The following is a 23,928-nucleotide window of genomic DNA, read 5'->3' on the forward strand; positions in this document are numbered from 1 at the left end:
GCACGGGGTGCTCAGCGGGTTCTTTGTTCAAGTCTCACAGGCCAGAATCAAGGGCTTCATTCCCTTCTGAAAGGCCCTGATGAGAATCAGCTTCTGGGTTCATTTAGCTTCTTTGCATTCAGTTCCCTGGAGCTGTGGGACTGAGGCTCCCCTTTCCGTGCCAGCTGTCAGCCAGGGATGGCTCTTGGCCACCCGTTCCTGGTCAGTTGCCCCCTTCACGGCCACCAGCATTGGGTTTCATCATTCTTCCACTTTGAATTGCTGTGGCTCATTCTCCTACTGCATCTCTGCTGCCTTTTCTGTTTTTAAGGACTCGTGATCGCATTGGACCCTGCTGGACGGTCAGTTCCCCTGAGCAGCTGGACCAGGGCAGGAGTCTGGCCCCAGGAGACAGGGTCCCTGTCTGAATGTCCTCCTAGTAGTGACTTGGGCCAGAGAATGATCTGTACAGAAGGCCCAGGGACATTTTCCCTTTCAGACCCATTTGGGTTTGCTCACCTCAGCTTCTTCACAAGGAAGCCACAGCCCACGTGGCCCTTTGTGTCACCCTTGGCGCCCCGGTGCTCTGTGGTCCCCTCCATCTCCCAGGTGACTTGTGAACCCTGGTGCTGTTGTCTCCAAGCTCCGTGGCCTTGGCAAGTATTCCCACCTCCAGTCCCCTCAGTGAGATGGAGATGAACTCATAGAATTGTAAGTGTAAAGTGAAACAATGTATAAAAACTCAGAACACACTCACTTATCCTGTCCTGTTGGTGACCTTGGTCTCTGTTTTGGCCTTAGAGGAGGCATGCCTCCTTCGAGAAGCCTGTCCTCCCTGCCAGGTGGTCAGTCTTGGAGCTCACACCACCAGGCATTGGGGCCCTATCCTTGCTTGCCTGGCTGTTCCTGGCGCCCTGAGGGCAGGGCCCCACTTTCATCTTTGTGTCCGCAGTTGCTAGCTCAGGCCTATATGCAGTAGACGTGTCCAGGAAAGCACAGGAAGGCAAGCAGGACGCCGCTGATGTGGCAGCTTTCCCGTGTGCTGAGCGATGGAGCAGAGCAGCTTGTCTAAAGCTCAGATGCTGCATCTACAGGGAGGAGTCTGGCCTCCCAGGAGTACACCCTGGAGCACCCCAGCCCTTCAGGTGCACTGGGCTCAACATTTCAAAGCTCTGTATCATCTGAAGTTCATGGGATGGCAGAGGCAGGACCCTCATTTCACAGATGGGGAAACTAGACACAACTATAGTTCTCAGCCGCAGACTTTCCTGGGTCATGCTGTTGGCCCAGCTGGTAGCCTGGCCCTGTGCAGCAGTTCAGTCCAGTGAGAATGGGCCCACTGAAGAGCCAGACTCTGATTGAGGCCCCTGGAGACTTAGGCTCATGTTTTAGCAGATTTTCCTCAACTTGTGTATTCATTTAACAAATACATATCCAGCATCTGCCCCATAACCTGGGCCCCAACCTGATGTGGGATGAAGCTGCACAGCTCTGACTACTCCTTTGCTGCCCCCCTTCCCAGTTCAGGAATCACCTCCAAGAAGCCCTCCCCGATCACTCGCTCCCTATGTACATCACCCTGTTTTATTTCTCCTGTTCCTCTATGGTCACTAAATACATGCTTGCTTTAGGAAAATCTAGAAAATGAGTTGTTTAGAGAGAGAGGGGGAAAGCTCTCCTCTTACTACCTACACAAAATCACTATTAACACTTTAGTTCATTGCACATGGTCACCTCTGCAAGACATTTCATTATCCAAGTACCATTTTAGTCTGCATTTTTGCTTAACGTTAATCCTGCAACTCACTTATTTTCACATCTCTGAGTCATGAATTGACTGCCCAATTGTCTTACAAGTGTCTTACAAGCACTGTCGGCCTGTTTTGAAATCCAGCTCTTCCAAAAGGGGGTTCTGTTGGCTTCTGATGGTCGCCTGGGGGGCACTGTCAACTTGAGAGCACTTTGCATTAAATTTCACGTACATTCAGTTGCAACCCGCGGTGTTTTTAGGCCGTGGTGTTTTTAGGCCATGGCGTTAGTGCAAACTCAGACTCCAGCCTGCCTGAGTCCTGGCTTGTTCATGTTCTCAGGGCTAATTTTGTTCCCTCCCTACATCTGGCAGGGAATAGCCCTTGCGGGGGGGTGGAGGGGGAGGGTGTCCCAATTTTACTTAGATGCCTCTTACTAGCTGCCCCAGCCTGAGATTCTTTTTCTTTCATGATACATGAAACAGTTGTATGTCTTATAATCAATGATGTCTCCAAGGTGATGAAATAACATAAAGAGAACCATCTCGGGTTCCCATAAATTCATCGTGAGCGTCTTTTTAGTGGCCCCACGGGGTTGTCCCTAGCTTTCCTCACCTGTTCCCTTGCTGCATCTTGGGGTTCTTCCTGTTCTTTTCTAAGATAAGAGGCGCTGTTGTCTTTCTTACTCCACGTAGCTTCTTCTGCACTCAGTTTCTTACGGGTAATTCCCCAAAATCTAATTGCTGGATTGAAGGAATGAATATTCCTAAGGCTCTTGACATATAAAGTCTAATGTTTTTAGAGGTTGAGTCTTCTTTCTTCTGGTTGTCTTTGCAGAAACAGAATCAGTACGAACCTGCCACTACCGAGAGCAGCTGGTCGAGTGCTTTCCATCTGTAAAACTCCACAAAGGTGAAGGATAACGTTAATAAGGTAAAAAGGCCCCAGTCAAATGTAGACTCAGGTGTCGGGCTGCAGAAGATTGAAAGTCAACTAAAAACCAGGACTGGTTTTGACGCGTGTGTGGGATCATTGGTTTAATTTGGGGGTCAATCACAGTAACCTCCAAATATTAGGAACCCATAAACCGAGCCCTGGGATTATTTAATTTGTTGTTGTTATTGTTGAGTTACTAAGTCATGTCTGACTCTTTGTTACCCCATGGACTGCAGCATGCCAGGCTTCCCTCTCTTTCACCATCTCCCAGAGTTTGCTCAAACTCATGTTTATTGAGTTGATGATGCCATCCAACCATCTCCTCCTCTGTCACTGCCTTCTCCTCCTGCCCTAAATCTTTCCAGCATCAGGGTCTTTTCCAAATTCCAGTTTATTTTGAGGCATCCAAATATAGCTAAACTTCATTAATTCAAACCTTTTTTTGTAGTTGTGGGCAAGAAGCTTCCTGAACGATGGGATATTGTTCAAAAAATGGTAGGCCACTCAAAATCCATTGTTTGTACTTAAATCGGCACTACCAGAATATTTTCAACAGTTCACATGTGAAATCTAAATCTTCTTCTCCCCGTCTCATGTACAGTTAATTTACTCCCCCAAAAGTCTTCTATGGCATAGGGTTAATCCTCACTCCTCTTCTCTCCTGGCTTTATCATAAATTGTGGAAGCATGTGTCATGAGTGATGTGTTTACTGGGGCAGAAGCAAGACATTTGTCAGCTTTAACTCATGATTTCACTCTGGAGTACCTCTCATTCTTCTTCTAACTGGTGCAAAGTAGCAAATGATAATAAACAAACCAACAAGTACAAGAAATGCCTCTGCCTATCACTCAGTGACCCCAGGAACTGTATGAGGTTCTTGCCTTTAGGGGCCCATCAGTCTGGCCTGCCCGGTACATGGAGACAGTGGGTCACAGGGTGGAGTCTCCCTGCCACAAAGCTTTGGCAGCTTCTCATTTCTCAGGACTGAAGCCAAGCGCCTTCCCATGCCCTTTGAGGCCTGGTTGACCAGCCTCCCTCCTCCCATCTCTCTGGCCTCATTTGACTGCTAGCCCCATGGCTGCCTCAGGGACATCATGGGTTTGTGTGTCTGCGCATACCCCTCTGGGGGCAGCTGGGACTGAGCCTGGCTCTGCACTTGGGCTTCAGGCCATCCACCGTCACTCTGCCATGGGCACCTCCCAGGACGGTTGTGTGCTGGGCCCTATGGCCTTGACCCCAAGGACTGCTCACTTAGCCGTACAGTCACATGGCACAGACATGACACACAGAGCAACCCTGGAAGAGCCAGAGAGTGGACCAGAGGTCCCTGGGCTGAAGCTAATTAAATGGCAGCTGAAAATGAGAGAAAGAGAAGCATTGGGAATAAGCTGTCGGGTGAAGATTGGGCTGGCTGAGAGATGAGGGAGGAGGAGGCTGGAACAGAACCCTGAACTAGATGGATGCCGGAGGCCCCCAGTGGATTTAAGCATGAACCGCAGAAGGGACCATCTGGATTCAAAGCTCAGTTCTGTCATTTATGCAGATATGTGTCCTTGACCAGACGACCCAGCGTCTGTGAAATGGGGATGATGACTTTGCCCCTCATAGGATAAAGGTGGGCTGATAGAGATGCAGGGCTGGCACATTCGGGCAACAACCACCATGTGTGCGTACCCGCTGCTTGCCCCCTCTCACCTGTGCTGAGGCTCAGAGAAGGATGTCTTCGCAGGAAGCGAAGACAGAGTCACGCTTGGGGAGGGGGTCACGCTTGCAGGGGGCACAGGTAACAACTAAAGGGGAACTTCTGTAGTGTAAATAAGCCCAGGTGACTGTACCTAATTCATTTCTCCACCTGGACCCAGGTCTGTTTTATCAGTTAAAGGGACCAGGACAGGGCGGGGGTCTCCCAATGCAGCGCTGCTGGCTAAACAAGCAAATCCCTCAACTCAACCCCAACACCCCAAATCAGAGTCCTTGCAGGTTGGGTTCAGAATCCAAAGTTTTTAAAGCTCCCTTGATACCAGTGTGCGGCAAGCTTTCAGAACCCCCGGCCAGCTGACCTCTGACAGGTTGTCTTAGTCCTTGGTGGTAGGTTTAGTGCTGAGTCGTGTCTGACTCTGCGACCCCGTGGACTGTAGCCCACCAGGTTCCTCCGTCCATGGGAGTTTCCAGGTAAGGATACTCGAGTGGGTTGCCATTTCCTTCTCCAGGGGATCTTCCCCTCCCAGGGGTTGAACCTGGGTCTCCTGCATTGCAGGCAGATTCTTTACCAACTGAGCCACCAGGGGTTGCTCCTTAGAGTCTGTGTTTCTGTCCCCATCAAGTGCCCTGTGCTGCCATGGGAGCACCTGGTCCAGAACTCACCTGCTGTCATCAGAGATGGGGCGGGTCCCCTGGTCTGACTCAGGTAATGGAACAACAAGGCGGGGGGCCACTCAGTCTAGAACTAAGTCTCTAGACGCCGCCCAGTGCCCTGCCCTGGCGGTCGTCTTTGAGGAGAGGAGAACAGCAAACGTCAGACCTGGGCTGCTTTCTCACCATGAATCAGCTGAATGTAAATGGAAAATGTGTTTTTGAGGCTGGGGATACATTACAGTAGCAGTCCCCCAAACTTTTTGGTGTGAGGGACTGGTTTCGCAGAAGACAATTTTTCCGCGGATAGCTGGGGGTAGGGCGAGATGGTTATAGAAGAATTCTCGCACAGCTGTGGGGAGCAGCTGAAAATACAGGAGAAGCTTGGCTCGCTCGCCCACCATTCACCTGCTGTGAGGCTCAGGTCCTAACAGGCCATGGATTGGTACTGGGGTTGGGGATCCCTGCATTACAGGATGAAAACCAAGACCAAGCAATCCCTCCTTCTTTTATAGCAAAGAAGATGAAATTCTGCAGAGTTCCTGTTGGTTTTGGCTTTTTGTCTTGTAAGAACATAAAAATTATTTACCATCATTGAGGTTCTTTCTGAATTGCCAGAAATATCTATAAACTTTCCAGGGTTATCCAGGGAGCCCTCAGGGCGGTGAGTTACTGCTCACGTGATGAATTCCTATTGCAAATCAGCACTTGCAGATTTCCCCCATGAAGATAGATAATTTCTTGAACCCCAAGTGCTTTTACAGAGCAGAGGTTGGAGAAAAGAGGTTTTACTTTACAGTTTCTAAGTGGGTGAAATTTAAAACTCAGTGAAATGGTTTTCCTGATTGTCAGGCCCGTCACAACGATGTATCAGCAAAAGGGAACATCACCAAGGACATGGTTGGGAGCTGGGGTGTGTGGGGGCAGAGGTATGAAGAAGACCTAGGATTTTTTTTTTTTTAATGAAAAACACATACACATTTAGAAGTAAATAGCAGGCGTTTCAGGCTGAGAGGGTCTCTGGAAGCAAGAGGCCAGAAAACAGTTTTCACTTTCACATATAATGACAGTGACCATGGCAGTGATAACAGTAAGAAGAACTTGCTTTATTCACGTGGGGGAGGGGGAGGTTTGCCCACATTCCAAGGAGGACACTGACGCTCAGAGAGACCAAGTGCCTGACCAAGGTCACGGCTGGCTTGTACACCCTGGGGTCACTGCACAGCGCTGCCTTATCTGCACAAAGTTCTGGGAGGAGACAGAACGTCATTCTGGCTTGCGCTAAGTCGGATGTTGCTGTTGCTAAGTCACTTCAGTGGTGTCCGACTCTGTGTAACCCCATAGACGGCAGCCCACCAGGCTCCCCCGTCCCTGGGATTCTCCAGGCAAGAACACTGGAGTGGGTTGCCGTTTCCTTCAATGCATGAAAATGAAAAGTGAAAGGGAAGTCGCTCAGTCATGTCTGACTTCTAGCGACCCCATGGACTGCAGCCTACCAGGCTCCTCTGTCCATGGGATTTTCCAGGCAAGAGTACTGTGGTGGGGTGCCATCACCTTCTCCAAAGTCAATGTACTCCTAGGAAAAATCCTGGAGGGATTCTGCCAAACAGCTGGTGAGAAGTTGTTTTTAAAGAATCATTTCCTGCATGACCATGTCTCACCATTAAGAAAAAAAAGTGTGTATTGACCTTGGGAGAACAGAGGAGTGGATAGGAACCCTTTTTCTGAAATAATAACACAGACGGTGCTTCTGGGTGGGATTTTGAGAAGATGCTGGGAAGGGTCTTTGTCCCTCCCGCAAGGCCCGGGTTGCTGGGAGTCCTGCTCACCCATCTGGGTCACAGCTGCCAGGGAAGGGGGAGGGTGACACTCCTCCTTTTCTTGTGAGTTGACGTTCCTGTTTCTATCCCAGGGAGCGCAGGTCCAGCCAGCAGACTGCCTGCTTCCCGTGAGCAAAGCTCTGACCTCGGGTGACGTCCTCACCTTTCAGTGGAGAGGTCTGCATGGATCACTCCTGCATTTCCACCTGAACACAGGGACCAGGGGAGATGCGGTGGGGGCAGCAGGGCTCAGACCCAGGCTGGGTTTGGCTTCTCAGCACACACAGCAGGCACTGACGTCAGGCTGTTCCCTCAGCAGAGCCGGTGAGGGGCATGGTCTGGGGCCCTGCTGCTTCCAGCTCCGTGGCCCACTGTCTTGTGGCCCATCAGCTTATCCTACCCCCGTCTCCTGGCCAAGCTGCTTCCTGGCCTTGTGCCCCTGGGGCAGCTTCTCTGTCTGGTTGGTGGTAGCGCTGTGAGCTCAAGGCTGAGTTTTCTCTGGGGCAGCCCTGGTCCAGATCCCACCTTTGCTGCTTACTGGGCACACAGCTCAGTCATGGTACCTCTTTTCTCTTTACTGTAAGATGAGGTGATGCAGGGACTCAGGAGGGCAGCCATGGGACTGGCTGAAGGCAGGCTTGGGAAGCCCTGGGACAGTCCTGACGTGTGGGGAAGCCGTCCCTAGCTGTTAGCCACCCTCCTGTGTGGAAAGCAGTCTTGCTTCCTGTTATCTTCACGCAGTGAGTCCTTGCAACAGAGCCCGGGCAGGCCGCTGCCGGCTGCAGTGTTTCCTTGCCAACCTGGTCCTTGTCTCTCTTTTTTGCAGCTTTGGAGAAGGGAGTAGGGTTTCACTGCCGCTTTGGTAGGACAGTTACTATTTGTGTCTGTGTACTTAGCTGTGTTCAACTCATTGCTGCCCCAAGGGCTGTAGCCCGCCAGGCTCCTCTGTCCGTGGAATTTTCCAGGCAGGAATACTGGAGTGGGTTGCCATTTCCCCCTCCAGGGAATCTTATTTTTTGGGTCTGTGATAAGAACCTGATGACCATGAATGACAAGGGGGCTTGCTGTAGCAGTCGGTCCACGAGGGAGGTGGCAGGGCTCACACAGGAAACTGCTGCTCCTCAGAGCCGGGGCCTGTCTCTAGGTGGCGAAGGAGAGGGTGGAGACCCGTGGTACCAATGTCCACACACCTTGGGCTGGATTCAAGCTTTTTTTTTTTTTTTATTGAAGTATAGTCGATTTACAACGTCATGCTAATTTCTACGGTACGGCAAAGTGACTCAGTTATGCACGTATGTACTTTCTTTTCCATATTCTTTTCCATTATGGCTCATCCCAGGATACTGAATATAGTTCCCTGTAGGAGCTATGCGGCACACGGCTCTATGGTGGAGCCTTGTTGTTTGTCCATTCTGTAGATAATAGTTTGCATCTGCTCACCCCGAAGTCCCAGTCCATCCCTCCCCACCCCCTCTCCCTGGGCACCCAGAAGTCTGTTCTCTATGTCTGTGATTCTGTGTATGTCTTATAGATAAGTTCATTTGTGTTATATTTTACATTTCACATACAAGCGATATCATATGGTATCTGTCTTTCTCTGACTTACTTTACTCGATAGGACAATCTCTGTGTCCATACGTGCTGCTGCAAGTGGCATTATTTTATCCTTTTCTATGGCTGAGTGGGATTCTCAAGCTTTTAGTTTGCACTAATCTCTCATTTGGACACAGCTGGACTCCTCTCTTAAGATAAATCATAGCAGACACTTATATGGCCTGTGCCAGTCCAGGCACATCGCACAGGTGGGCACAGGTATCTGACAGTTTCAGCTTTGGGGTCACGGCCTCCCCATCTAAGCCCTTATAGGACACTCAGGAGTGCTGACTCAGCAGTTGGGTTGTGGAATCCAAAGCCCAACTGATGTGGGGCTTGAGGGGAAGTCGTCTTCCCAGCGGTATGGCCAGACCTTTGTGCTCTTGTGAGATGGAAGGTGCAGGGTGTATGCTGTGGCTATTGCTTGGGATCGGCTGCTGCCAAGCGGGCCGGGCCCCCCACCCCCGAGATGCCTTACCCCCACCCAGAGCAGCAGGGCTGAATCCAGGCGAGGAGCTCTCCAGGCAACTGTGCCTCCTCTGTACTTTCCCCCAGACCCACATTTCCTGTGCCCCAAGCAACAGGCGCATCAGCCCGGGCAGTTCCAGGGCTGCTGTATCACGTGGTCAAGGTGAGGGCTGAGGTATCAGCTAAGGTTAGAGCCAGGTTCCCTGGGGAGCCTTGCCGGCAGAGGCAGTGGTGTGCTGGCTGCCTGGCCTCCGTGCAGACTCAGTGTCTGGGGCTGCCCTCTGATGGCTCTGGGACAAGTGCAGGGAGCATGACTTGGGACGCCCCCCAAATTGTCTATGGGGGGCCTAGACAGGCCTCCTCTGTCTATGGTCATTTCCTTTGGGTGGGTTTGGCAACCATTTCAAGACAGGTGTCCTTCCTTGGTCACTGGGCTGACGGTCACTCTCCACATGCAGTGGGGGCATGTACTCCCTGGCAGAGAGGTAGGGGTGCAGGGACTTCTGCTGCAACCAGTCAGGGGGCTGAGCTTGTTGAAGCCAGAGCTGGGTACAGATGGTGGGTGGGCCTCAGCGAAAGAGTCCACCAGGCCCACCCTGGCTCATGCCTGTGTACAGATAGGTACACTCCCCCACCCCCACCCCCAACATACACCCCTCATAGGAGCTCTGACTGCAGTCACAGAGACCAGGGCCGAAGATGAGAGAAGCTGAGTCAGAGGTTACTGAGCGTGGGAGGACTCCTGGGGGAGGCAGAGATGGGCTGTGGAAGGGTGGTGATAGTGGCTTTGCCTTCCAGAGCCATCTCTGGAGGCTGGGATGTTCGGGTTTCTCCTGCTGGCCCCGCAGCCCCCTGGGCAGGGCTTTCCATGTGGGGTTGTCAGCAAGAGCTCCCCAACTCTGAAACACCACCTCCCACTGCCCCCACATTGCCCTGTGTCCACAGCGTGCCGTCCTTGCCCTGCTGGACTTGCTAAAGCCATTCCAATTTCTCTGAGACAGCCCTGTTCAGCCTTGCCCGCCCCTTCCTGGGCTTCCCCACCCTCAGCCTTTGTTTCTCTTAGCACCCCGGCCTCCAGTGCCCTCCTCCTCCTCTCCCACCCTTGTGTTTGGCAGGATCCTCTTTGCTTTTTCTAGCCTGGTTCTGCAAAGCTCCACCTGCCATGGGACACACCTGGCCACCTGCTTCATTCTGCTGCATTTCCACTTCGCCCTGAAGTTCTCTGAAACCTGCTCCTCATTCAAGACCTTGGTTTCCTGCTCTGTAAGATGGGACAGTACCATGTCGGGAATCGAGTATGAAGATTGTTTGCCGTGACCTTCGTGGAAGCACCAGCACACAATAGGTGCTAAATAAAGCCATCAGTCTTTCCTGCTCTACACCAGGCGTGAGGCCACTCAGGTGGAAGACACTGGAGGAGGGGGCACCTCACCTCTCCCAGGACTGAGGAGTAGATAATGGGGAGCTCCAGGGGAGGGAAGGGAGGCGGAGGGGGGTGAATGACAGGGGTGCCCCTCCGGGTGCTGGGTGCTATCAGGGAGCAGGAGGAGGCTGGGATCTGGGACTTGCCTGGGAGACAAGGAGGTCTTGGAAGTTGTTGAGGGGACAAGGCCAGGCCTTGATTGTGGAGGGGCAGGAGGGAGTGGAAGGAGGGGAAAGGGGAAGAGACTGGAGGCTTTGGGAGAGACTCTGGTCCAGGCCTTCCTGCCCCTGTCACCCATCCTGGGATGAAAAGGGGAGCATTTGGAGCCCTTTCCAGAGATGTTTTGTACTCGGACTAGGGAAGGAAGATGGAAGGACCCCAGCTTCCCTTCCCCTGTGCCTGCCCACTTGCTTGGGTTGAATTCCAGTCCTACCCCAACACCCTCTGTGTCTGTCTACTGGGTGCCGGCTGCTTTCTGGACTTCACTTTTCTGCCTGCTTTCCCTGCTGTCTCAGCTCCAGTGGGCAGAGCTCTGAGCACCAGTCACATGGGGAAAGGGGAAGGGGCAGAGCAGGTGGCGCCTTCTCTGGGTCCCTATCCCTAGGCTCCCCCCGGTCCCAGGGGCCTGAATTCCCGGCACAGTGCCCAGCCACTGGCATGTGGTCGGCATAGCATCATGAAATGACTGCTTATTGGATGCTGGAGTCTCCGGTTGTTCAGTGAGTGCCCGATCATGTCTACCCCCGCCCCTCATATGTTTGGGGTCCAGGATTTGGTGGGGGCAGGAGCAACAAGCCTGGTGGGGGTGACTGTCTCCACTCCCATCACGTTATCTTTGGGCATCTCAGCACATTCCGGGAGGCCACGTGCTAATGGGTGTGTGGCCCAGGTGACGTGTGTCTAAAGGTGGAGGGGCTGAGGGGGTGACCACAGGGGCAGCCGTGTCTGTTCCATGTCTGAAATGTGCTGGCCTCCTCCAGGAAATGGTTTACTTTTCTTCTCACCGAGTTTGGCAGCCTTTGGGGAATTTTGGGAGGGAGGGGGGACCCTGGAAGGAAACCACCGTGGGGCCCTTTGTTTCCTTAGAAGCCTGAACACAAAGAAAGGATGAAGTGGAGGTGGGGCTGCAGAGGGCTTGTTTTTTCCCCTTTGGAACCGGCCAGCCCGAGTCAGAGGAGGAGGGTGTTATCCTTCCAGTCTAGCGCTTTGCTCCTTCTGATGGTCTGAACGTGGAGGAGGATTTCGGCAGCTGGTGGTAAGAGTGGGCAGAGGGCAGTTTCTGTGTGAAACAGAGGCAGGCGGGTGGGTGCAGCGAGTGCCAGGCTGCATGGTGCCCCCGGGATTTAGGTGTTGGCCTTCTCACAGGGAGAAGCCCAGAGAGATGAAGGGGCTTTCGTGGCGTCACACAGCAGGTATTGGTAGGGCTGGGATTTGAACCCAGGTCTCCGTGGCTCCAAAGTCCTGCTGAAGCATCCCCCTTAATGTAAAGAACAGCAGGATACACACAGGCCCCCTTCCCAATCTTGTTCTGGATCATTCCAGGCCCTTCCCTCCAGTAGTGTTTACCTTGACCACATGCCAGCCATGGTCGTGCCTTCTGCCCTGTGTGCTGCTGGGTTAGTGAGGGGGTGGCTTCCAGGCATCGAGTGTGAGTGCTGGGGACTTGGGGAAATGGTGTCCTTATGGTGGGACTTCCAGCTGCTACTCCGACTGCTTTTGGGTGGGACAGTGAGGGCTTAGCTCCAAGGGGAGCGAGAAGATCCCTCTGGGGAACTAGGAGCAAAGTCAGTGGTCCTCGCAGGGAGAGAGAAAGTCTGTTTGCCTCCCAGGGACCCAGAGTACCAGGGGAGGAAGCTCAGGACAGATTGACAGGACTAACAGCCACAACTTCCTGCTGGGAGCAGGTCCAGAAATAGGGGGAACTGGCTCCCCTCAAGCCCCTAGGATAACGACTATGAAAAAGCAGAAAGTAAGGGTGGGCGAGGCTGTGGAGAGAGTGGAACCCTTCCACACTTTTGCAGGAATGTGAAATGGTGCACCCACTGTGGAAAAGAGCATGAGGTCCCTCAAGAAGTTAAAAAGTACCGTATGATTGCAATTCCACTTCTGGGTGTGAAACCTAAAGATTTGGAAGCAGGGTCTCAAAGAGATATTTGAAAGCTGTGTCCACAGCAGCAGCATCCATAATAACCAAAAGGCGGAAGCGCCCCCAAGTGTCCACTGTTGGATGAATGAAATAACTATATACATATATATGTATATGGTTATTATATGTATGTAATAGAATACTACTCAGTCTTAGAAAGGAAATTCTGACACATGCTACTACATGGATGAACCTTGAGGATGTTAAAGGAAGTGAAAGGAGCCAGTTACAAAAGACTGACACTGTGTGATTCCATTTACACAAGACCCCTTATAGGAGTCAGATCCATAGAGGCATAGCTCCCCCTGGAGCTAAGCCCTAAGAGGGGTGGGAGCCAGGGGCTGGTGGGGAGGAGGGTCCTGGGAGTTACTGTTTAATGGGAAGAGTTCTGGAGATGGATGGTGGTGATGACTGTACAAGAATGTAAATGTGCTTAGTGCCACTGAACTGTGCATTTAAAAATGGTTGAGATGGTGAATTTTATAGTGTGTATTTTGTTTTTTTTATGTTTTTTTTTTTTTTTTTGGCTGTGTGGCATGTGAGATCTTAGTTCCCCAGCCAGAGAGCAAACCCATACCTGCTTCTTGGGAAGGCAGAGACTTAACCACTGGGCCACTAGGAAAGTCCCCTATAGTGTGTATTTTACCACAGTTAAAAAATAATAAATTAATTCAAAACAAAATATAGGAAATGGATGTGAACCAAGGCCTCCTACAGGCCGGATTGGCAGCGAGCTCTCTGCATTGTGTTATTTAACTCTCCCCTCTACCCCATATCTTGTGTTACTTGTGTTAGCTGACTCTCCTGCAGACAGGAAAACTGAGGCTCAGAGCCCTGACATGTCTTGCTTGAGGTCCCTCTGCTGCAGGCCAGGATATAAGTCAGCCTTACGTTCTGACTGAGAGCTGGCTTCAGCGCATCACTCTGGGCTGTAGCATCAGGCACTCAGTCTTCTGGGGTCTAATGATTTCAGTTGGGGCTTCTCCAACCTAAAGGACAGCAGAAGAGTACAAGGAGCCATGCAATTGGTGGTGAAAATGTGTGCACAGATCAGAGAGGCCTGAATCCAGGAGAGTTAGTCTTAGAGGAGGGGCTGGGATTGGATAAGACCTGGAGGTGCCTCCCTGCATCCACCTTCCTGAGGGGTAGGGCTGCCGCACACCATCTCACTGAACCCTGCTATCCTTGCTGGGGGGATTCTTGCATGCCCTGGGAGCGAGTCACTCTGTCCAGGCCTGCCTTCTCAGCAAACCTTGCAGCCGGGGCTTTGACAACTTGGTGGGTGTGGACCATTGAGATCTGCCCACCCAGAGACCCCTGGGCTTGGGTAGCATTGTCGCATTTTGCAAGTGAAAATACAAGATGCGTAGCTGATTTTGAATTTCACCAATGAATAATTTGTAGTATAGATATGCCCCCAATATTGCATCTCCAGTTGATGTTGCAGCCTTAGTAGTCTTGGGACTTTGTCCACTGAGGGAGGGGCAAGTGAACGGATGCTCTGGGTGTTCCAGATCAGGGGCCTGCTGCCATTGGTCATCAAAGCCTGGGCCCAGCCTGTCACAGCTCTGCTGAGACATATGTGGTGGCCTTGGGTCAAGCCACCACCCCATGTGAGTTGACAAGGCCGACAGCAGGGGCCCTAATCACTAGGTATGAGTAAGATGGGCCGCAGGCCGTGCTGCTGTGTGTGCCACGCAGGGTCTGCAGTGGAGGACTGCCACTGTTGAAACGTTGGGGGTCTGTGTTCCCGATCTGGCATGCTGGTCGCTGCATGTGCCTTCTCTGTCATGTGTCTTCTCTGTCTCTTGCCTGTAATCTCAACACCTCCAGACAACCCTCTGGCTGCCCTTCTCTTGTGTCCACCACCTCACACTTGCCTCATCAGGGTGTCTCCAGTTCAGTCTCTCATCGTGGAGCCTCCTAATCGTATTCCTCCAATTCCTCCATTCCCTCATCCACACACCCAGCCATCTGCCCACCTGTCCATCCACTCAATCAACTGTTTGTTCATCCATCCATCTACCCATCCACCCATCCATCCATCCTCCTACCCATCTATCCACCTATCCATCCACCCAGCCACCCATTCATTCACCCATCCTCCCATCCATCCACTCACCCATCCATCTGTCCACCCACTCATCTACACATCCCTCCATCCACCCAACCATCCTCCCATCCATCCATCCATCCATCTGCTCATCTACCCACACATCTATCTATCCATCCATCTACCCATCTACCCATCCACCCGTTCATCCATCCATCCTCCCATCCATCCACCCATCCTCCCATCCATCCACCCACCCACACACCCAGCCATCTGCCCATCTGTCCATCCACCCAATCAATTATCTGTTCATCCATCCATCTACCCATCCATCCACTCATCCATCCATCCTCCCACCCATCTACCCACCTATCCATCCACTCAGCCACCCATTCATTCATCCATCCTCCCATCCGTCCACTCACCCATCCATCTGTCCACTCACTCATCTATCCATCCTTCCATCCACCCATCCATTCTTGCATTCATCCATCCATCTACTCATCTACCCTTCCATCTACTCAGCTACCTGCCCATCTATCCCCACCCATCTACCCATCCACCCATTCATCCACCCATCCTCCCATCCATCCACCCACCCACACACCCAGCCATCTGCCCACCTGTCCATCCACTCAACTGTCTGTTCATCCATCCATCTACCCATCCACCCATTCATCCACTCATCCATCCATCTGCTTATCCATTCATCTACCCATCCACCCATCCATCCATCTATTCACCATCCAGCCATCTACTCATCTACCCATCCATCTATCCATCCACCCATCCTCCCATCCATCTACCCACCCACACATCCATCCATCTTCCTATCCATCCATTCATTAGTTAACGAGCATTTCATTGTAGCAGGCACTTTGATGTTTAACATCTCAGCTGTAGGAGGGACTAAAGGAATTAATATTTAAATGTGAGTGGCTGACAACAGCCATCAGACCTCCAGTGAACCAAAGGACCTGATCTCCCATGTTTCAGCACCAGGTCATATGGGGAGAGATTGTCTAGCCTTGCGTTTAGATGGCAGCAACTCCTCTAACAAAGCTCCTAGAGAAGACTTCAGGCTGTGATGAGATGGGAGCAGAACATTTCGGGGCCAGGAGTCTTGGGAGGCCTCAGCAGCAGGGAGCTGAGCTGGCTCTGCCAAAGGAGTGGTGTCCACCTTGTGTGGGCACCCCCACGGGAGGGGTGAGAGCAGAGGACGTGAGAGACACTGTTCCCTGACAGCTGGTGTCTGGCAGAGCTCTGGCCCATAGCAGGTGCTCGGCAGATTTGGGACTGTCACCAGACAGAGGAAACCAAGATCCAGAGAGGGGAGGTGACTTGGCCAAGGTCACAGAGCCTTGCTGCCATGGGACTGGGATAAAGAGTGTGTGGACTTGTGAGGCACAGCTGGTTTGAACTCTGAACCTCACTGACCTACCTGTGAATAGGAAATTTCACCTCCCCCTTGGAGTGTGCTCCATGAAAGATGCCAAAGGGTGTTGTGAACCAGTCAGCCCCGGACCTGGTGATGTGCTCGCCTGAAGAGCTGAGGGGCAGGGCAGGCCCCAGTCTCAGTTGAGAGGCTCCCCATGGCCTCAAATCCACCCCTGTGGCTTCCTGAGCTCTGGGCCTCATCTCCTGCCTGTCTAAGGTGAGGGCAGTGGCCCAAGGGGCAGAGGGCAGGAATCTGGCCTCAGGCTGCTTGGCCCTTCCTGTGTGCAGGGGGTCTGCACAGCCCCCTAGGTTACTTCCTACAGATTCTGGCCCGAGTGTCACCCATTGTGGCTGGATTTGCCTCCTGCGTGGGTTTTGGAAGGAGGTCCTGGGAGTGTGACTCTTGCCATCTTCTTCTCACCGTCCCACTGGGGGCCCAGCCTCCCTGGGAGCCTGCAGCTTTACAGCCCTGGGGCCATACTCACCTCATTGCCGCTTTAATTGTGATCCTGTCTACCCAGTTTCTTCTTGGCCATTGTAAAGAATTAAAACTCCCCAGAAAAATGGATGCTAGAAAAGGGACTTGTTCCCCAAGCCCCAGCCCAGAGATGTTGTTTTTTTGGCCATGCTGAGACCAGGGCCCACACCCAGGTTCCCTGCAGCAGACATTGTAATATTTTGATGGTCTTGCTTCTGGAGGAGAGACTCGGGGCTGGGGGTGATTCTGCTGATAATAGTCAGCTTTCTTTCAAAAGCAAGAGTCGAGAGAATATAAGTACTTACAAATAGAGTACTAATGCAAATACTACTTTTTTCCCCATTGAACACAAATTTTTTAATAACCATTCCTTTACAACTGCAACTATATTAACCAGGTTTTTTTCCCTAATTTTAAGAAGAATAATGCTATGAGCACATGAAAAGAGATGGAGTCTTCTTTTCTAGTGAGCTTTAGAGAAGGTCCTGGTACATTGCCCCCAACTCCCATTCATGTAGTTACTATAAAGTTGTTTCCACTGATGTAATCAGGGCAGAATGACGAAGAATAGAAGACTGAGAAATTCTCTACATCCAATGACCCCTGCCTCTGATATATAAAAAACAAAAACAAACAAAAAAAAAAAAAACAAAAGCAAGAGTCTCCCGGCTCAGGGGTCCCTTATCCCCTGCCAGTCACCCCACATCCCTCAGACCTCTGACCTGGTAGCCTTGTCCTGCTTTCTGGAACAGCTGCAGGGAAGAGATGGGGCTATCCATAAAAAAGAAAAGCATGTTAAAAAAGTCTTGTTCCATGAAAAAGTCATGGCGGGGGAGGGGTGGGGGATTGGCATTTATGGGTGGGAGGGGCAGAGTGACAGTGGCTGCAAGAGCAGGTTGACTGTGGGGCCCCTCCCCAGCTGCTGGGGCAGGGGCTGAAGTGCAGTTCTGCCCCTCTCCCAGGAGCAAGCAGGTGGTAACGAAAAGGCCTGGGGTTCCCTGGATCACACTGCTGGGGCAGCGGTTGGGGGGTGGGAGTAGAGAGGAGGGGGGCCCCTCACCAGGATTGCTGTGATTGCACTAGGGCAAGAACAGAGCCAGTCAAGGCCAAGCACCAAGCCTGGCTCTTCCCTTTGGTCCTGTGGGCTCCTGAGGCCCAAGGTCCTCATCTATAAAGTGAGGAATAGCAGCCCCATAGGCCACAGCAAAGGGCATGAGAGAGCAAAGGACAGGCTCCGCAGCGCAGGCCCCTAGAAGGCATTGAGCTGCTAGGGAGGAAAGACTTTCCTTGGCCCTTCTAGGTTCTGGTTGGTCTAAGAGTTAACTAGACATGGGAGAGATTAGCAAGAGAAATGAAATTTAATTACATACATTCAGGGCCTCTCTAAGCACGTGGAGCCCCAGAACAAGTTAGGTAGTTGAGGGTTAGCCTTTCTAGAGGAGAAGGGGTAGGGTGGGGACTTCAGAGAGGAGGAAGGTATAGTTTCTAGGAAGATGAAACGAGCAAATGTTTGGTAAACAAATGTCTGCTGAGCTGTGCAGTGACATAGGGATGCAGAAGTCCTCTGTTCTGTGTTTTTCTATAGCGGTGGGTCATCCTGCAACAGGTCCTCCTCCATCTGAGTTGGGTTTTTTTTTGGCCATGCTGAGTCTTCATTGTTGCAGGTGGGCTTTCTTTAGTTGTGGTGCCTTGAGGCTATTCTTGAGTTGCGGTGCACAGGCTGTGTGCACTGTGGTGGTTCACAGGCTCTAGGACACGTGGGGTTCAGTAGTTGCACCACGTAGTGGGCGCTCAGTAGTTGCGGCTCAGTAGTTGCGGTTCACGGGCTCTAGAGCACAGGCTTGGTAATTGTGGTGCACGGGCTTAGTTGCCCAGTAGCATGTGGGATCTTCCTGGGCCAGGGATCGAACCACTGTCCCCTGCATTGCAAGGCAGATTCTTAACCCCTGAACCGCCAGGGAAGCCCTATCTAAGTTCTTTTAAGTAGTTAGGGGGAGGGTCAGAGTCTTTGGCCTTGACTGTTTTTAGCTCGAAATAATCTTCAAGCCAAAGAGACACATTTTGGGTTGGCAAAGTTTGCTCCCCTACACAGCTGACATCACTTATTTCCTCATCCCTCTTCCTAACTCAGGTTTTGGTGTCCTCGTGTCCTTGTCTGCATGCCTAGCTGCCCAGAGCTGGCTAGCTCCATGGGTCTCATGCAGATCAGGAGAATGTCTGGGCTGGGAGAGAGGCAGGGCATGTTCATCCTGTGAGAGGGGGCTGGCTTCCTGGGAGACCGTGGCGGATCGAGCTCAGCACAGGATGCAGGCACTTGGATCTCATTTTCTCCTCACCCTTGTGGGCCTAGCAGCACTCACTCTCCAGGGGTTTTTCTCTGGTTACCTGGAGGTCAGTACTGGATCTTGGCAGTGGTTTTCTGTGCAGTTTCAGAAGCACAGAGCACGTGTCCACAAAGTTGGACGCGGAGAGCGTGAGCTGGCATGTGGTGGGGTTTAGTCATAATGATGAAGACATTACTTAATGACAAGACAAACTTGTCTTCATTTCTAGGGAGCTAGCTCATGGTAAGCTGTGATGGCAGAAAGATAAGTGCAACTGATTCAACTATTCAAAGTAGCAAGGAATCAGTTTTTTCTAACATGTTTCCCATGTGGATTAATTTCTCCTGGAAGATGAAAACATCTCCCCTAGCTAATTCCCTGCAGAGCAATTCCTGGGACACCTGGTTAGTTCCTGCAACTGGGCTGGAGCTGTAGAGACCACATAGGAAAGTGGTAATGGGGAAAGAGAGGTTCTAGATAAAATACTTGGCAAAAGTGGTAGAGATCACACCTGAGAAGTCTTTTTCAATGACAGGAACTAAATTGAACGCGCAAGTCAAGATTTTGAATACATTTGGGAACAAGCAAGCGCCAGGGACTTTTGTTGGTAGCTGCCAGCAGAAGGCTACAAGGGCAAGAAGGCTTGGGACTACTCCCCAGGCTTTGGAAAAGGATCCCAAAAATGCATTACTGGCACCTTGAATGAGAACCCAGGAGCTTAAATCTTTTCCCAGGGAGGGGTAAGTCACTCCATCCTTGTTGTGTAAACTAAAGATCTCTGGTCCTCCCCTAAGACTAAGACTTCAGCTTTTGGTTTTAGACTATGCAAACCCCCAGGAAGGAGTGGGTACCCGCGGAGCAGTCTTTGGTCATTTATTCCTGCATGCAAATGAGCCCCTGAGACCTGTTCCTGAGAAGAGGATGAGGTAGCAGGAAGCGCAGGGCATTGAGAGCTGAGGAAACAGAGAGAGGAAAGATGATGTGAATGCTGGAGATGAACCCTTGTTTGGTTTTGCTTTTACAGTAGATTCTTCCTGTAACCTTCAGTAGGTGAGAATGGCTCCTCACCATCTACAGCTCAGCAGTTCCACTCTTTTTCTAGTGGAAGTGGTCACCAAGTATCCAGGGCCCACCAGGATGCTGTCAGACTCTTTCTAATACCATCTATTTATGTAACACGGCAGCTCATGGCAGAACATAAGCTCTGCTGGCTTATGTTCTAGGAAATAGGCCAGCTGCTCGATCCACAGCCTCCCTCCTTCTGCCTGGCTTTTGAGCACCCGTCTCCCTGGGGTCAACCGCTGGGGGTCCCAACTTCCAGCCTTGCCTCTGCTTTTTCTGGGAGTTGGCAGGAGGATCTTCTTTTTAGTCTTCAGTGCTTTTGCTCCCTTCCTCCTTCGGTCTCCCCAAGTTTCCTGAGGGCAGATTTCTCTTCCCACCTCTGGGCCTGTGGACCTCACTTTGTTTGGACCCCTGTAACAGCCTTCTAACCCCCATGCCCACATCTGCTCCTTATAGCCCATCCTCTACACAGCAGTGAGAGTGGTCTTTCCAGAATCTAAATCAAAGCATGTCACCCTCTGGGCTTGAAACTCCTCAGTGGCTTCGTGTCACAGTTGGAATAAATTCAGTCTCCGTATAACCTGGACGCCCCTGCCTCCCTCTGCCCTCTCGTGGTCTCACTTCCCTCCTGGCCCACGGCTTTCTCTCCACCCTCCCGTCTGTTATCAAAAGGACCACACTTTTTTCTGCCTTAGGAGTTTGTGTAGCTTATTATTCTCAAAACAGTTTCTCCTTCCCCTCACTCCCAACCTTTCCTGGGATTGATTCCTTTGCATCCTTCAGGTCCTAGCTAAAATGTCACCTTCTGAGAGGAACTTTTCTTGATCACTCACTCTAAATTAGAGTTATTTAATTATCTAACTTAGTTTATTATTTGGTTATCTAATTTAAATTAGAATTATCTGGGATTCTCCAGTCGCTTGTCTGTTCACTGGTTCTCTCGTCTGAGTCGTCCGCCAGTACACCCCTAGCTTGGTACACATCAAGGCCTGGCATCAGTCAGAGGAGGCTAAGCTTTGCAGCCAACAAACACCCAGCAGCTCTCAGTGCCTTCAAGCCACAAAGGTTTATTTCTCAGCCACGCTAAATGTTCATTGCAGGTTGGGGTTGGGGGTCAGGGGGTGGGGCAGGGGCTGCTCTCATTGCAGGGGCCTGGGCTGATGGAGCAGCCACACTCCCAGACATTCCCAAGGCTATAGAGATGGGTCTCTCACTGAGAAATTCTCCAACCCAAAATGATCTGTGTGTCACTTTCACTTCCAAATCACTTCGGAGAACTCGGGACATAGTGTCACTCAAGCACAGGGAGTTGGAAGGTCAAGGCTCCCCAGCACCTGGGAAGGAGAAGTGCAAATATACGTCAGACGGTGCTCAAGACTCACACAACACTCAACTGATGCTTTTGGGCGGGGGGTGTGGGGGTGGGAGAGCATCTAGAATGTTCTTTCTGTAGCTGAGAGTGACCTTTAGGGTCCTGTTGGGGATCTTGTATCCCTGCTGTTCAGGCCCCTGGCATGTGGGGAGTCAGGGTTCCCTCAGGAGAAGCTCAGCAGACAAGGGAATCCCCTGAGACCTGACAGGAACAGTCTCAGAGCTTCCAAGGCAGGTTACCTCTCAGAGCTCATCCCCGGTAGGATGTGTTCCCTGGCTGTGTCCTCTGTGAGACAGCTCTTCCTAAAGGGTCCTATAATAGCCTTGAATGTACATCTTGGGGGAGAAGGCAATGGCAACCCACTCCAGTACTCTTGCCTGGCAAATCCCATGGACGGAGGAGCCTGGTAGGCTGCAGTCCATGGGGTCGACAGGAGTTGGACACTACTGAGCGACTTCACTTTCATTTTTCACTTTCATGCATTGGAGAAGGAAATGGCAACCCACTCCAGTGTTCTTGCCTGGAGAATCCCAGGGATGGGGGAGACTGGTGGGCTGCAGTCTATGGGGTCACACAGAGTCAGACACGACTGAAATGACTTAGTAGTAGTACGTCTTGGCCTTTGGTGGCCATCACGGTTGAAGCTAATGTTTGTTAAGCACTCATCAAGTCCCTGGCACTGTACTGAGAGCTGTACAAGTAATCACATTTATATCCTCACGTCTGCAGGGTCCAGAGGCTAACTTCCTAATTACGTCACTGCTAGTTCTGTGATAGAGCTTTCCTCTGAATCTATGCTTCCTGATTCTAAACCTGTGCGCTTAGTCATTACTTTATAGGAAAAGTTTGCATCTGATTCCCCTTCTAGGTTACAAATACTAGACAGCTTCTGTTTTTAAAATTTTTTTATTTTAAAATTTATTTTATTGAAGGATAGTTGACTTACAACATTGTTTTAATTTCTACTGTACAGCAAACTGACTCACTTATGCAGGTGTATACATTTTTTTTCGTATTCTTTTCCATTATGGTTTATCACACGATATTGACTATAGTTCCCTTGCTATACAGCAGGACCTTTGCTGTTTATCCATTCTGTATATAATTCTTTGCATCTGCTAACCCCAAACTCCCACTCCATCCCCTTGGCAACCACAAATCTGTTCTCTATGTCTGTTTCTGTTCAATTGTGTCACAAATTTAGATTCCACATATAAAAGTGATATCATATGGCATTTGTCTTTGACTTACTTCACTTAGTATTATTATCTTTATCCTTTTTGTGAAGTCTCCTACCTTATCCCTCATAGCATCCAGCAGAATTTCTGTCATATAATGAGCAGGCAAAATAAGACTTTATGGAGAAGGAAATGGCAACCCACTCCAGTATTCTTGCCTGGAGAATTCCATGGACAGAGGAGCCTGGTGGGCTACAGTCCATGAGGGTCACAAAGAGTCGGACACGACTGAGCAACACACACACACACATATAAGACTAATGTGTATGAGAAGGACAAAACAGACTACTTAAGATAGTAGGGTAACACTAGGATAGTCTCATGACATTTTGTTGTTGTTAAGCCCCTTAAAGACTAAGTAAAAGCTTCTGTGCTTTTTGCTTCAGCTCTTGATAGACTGTCTGAATCTGTTTGTTGCTTATACATAGCAATTTAATCACAGCACAAAGCCTCTCATAATACACACAGCACCCTGATGTATAATTATCAGTAAGGAAAGAATTAATTATACCGATGCTAGCTACTGTGGATATAAAATTGAACAAGAGATAGTTTCCATCCCTAGAGATTATGGATCAGATCAGTCGCTCAGTCGTATCCGACTCTTTGCAACCCCATGAATCGCAGCACGCCAGGCCTCCCTGTCCATCACCAACTCCCGGAGTTCACTCAGACTCACGTCCATCGAGTCAGTGATGCCATCCAATGGCCATCTCATGCTCTGTCTTCCCCTTCTCCTCCTGCCCTCAATCCCTCCCAGCATCAGAGTCTTTTCCAATGAGTCAACTCTTCGCACGAGGTGGCCAAAGTACTGGAGTTTCAGCTTTAGCATCATTCCTTCCAAAGAAACCCCAGGGGCTGATCTCCTTCAGAATGGACTGGTTGGATCTCCTTGCAGTCCAAGGGACTCTCAAGAGTCTTCTCCAACACCACAGTTCAAAAGCATCAATTCTTCGGCACTCAGCCTTCTTCACAGTCCATACATGACCACAGGAAAAACCATAGCCTTGACTAGACGAACCTTTAAGCGGTCATTTAAACAAGTAATTGCTATAGGGTGTGTGATGGACATGCCGTGAGGTTTTTGTGGGACCAGTGGGGCCAAAAATCCTACGGAGGCAAGTGGAGTGAGGGTAGGACTCAGCTCTAGGAATGGGCGGTTAGGAAAATCAACCCAAACCCTATTTGGATGCAAAGAACAAGTTCCCCGGCTTTGGAGGACCTTAACGGGGACATACTGTGGGTGTAAAACCTATCGGCCCACTGAACTTGCTGCATCAAGGCTACGGCTGGGGTGAGAATTCCAGCCCCTGTACGTCACCTGGGCCAAGTTATTGCTGGCACCGACAGCCGCATTACTGCTAATGGGGTGTTATCAGCCTGGCGAGTCCCGGCGGCAGGCGGAGGTCCCGCCTCGGGATGCCCTGGTCCGCGCGTCCCGCGCCGCCGCATCGTGATTTACTTTGGTTTCTCTACATCAGGCCTGACCCTCCCTTAT

At 51.0% G+C, this 23,928-nt stretch overlaps 1 protein-coding gene across 2 annotated transcripts in view; it reads left to right on the top strand.

Annotated features, from left to right (window-relative positions):
- The window catches only part of RALB (v-ral simian leukemia viral oncogene homolog B), a 75,349-nt gene that overhangs the window by 2,758 nt on the left and 48,663 nt on the right, over positions 1 to 23,928 (top strand). Inside the window, exon 2 of one of the 2 annotated variants that reach the window (XM_010860808.1) lies at positions 2,565 to 2,660. The gene's annotated coding sequence lies outside the window, so the exon portion shown is untranslated. Of the gene's footprint in view, positions 1 to 2,564; positions 2,661 to 11,205; positions 11,576 to 23,928 lie in introns of those variants that run through there. The other variant, XM_010860807.1, reaches the window with a different exon arrangement.

Source organism: Bison bison, unplaced genomic scaffold, assembly GCF_000754665.1.
Source record: "Bison bison bison isolate TAMUID 2011002044 unplaced genomic scaffold, Bison_UMD1.0 scf7180017864471, whole genome shotgun sequence".
NCBI classification, from domain to species: Eukaryota; Metazoa; Chordata; class Mammalia; order Artiodactyla; family Bovidae; genus Bison; species Bison bison.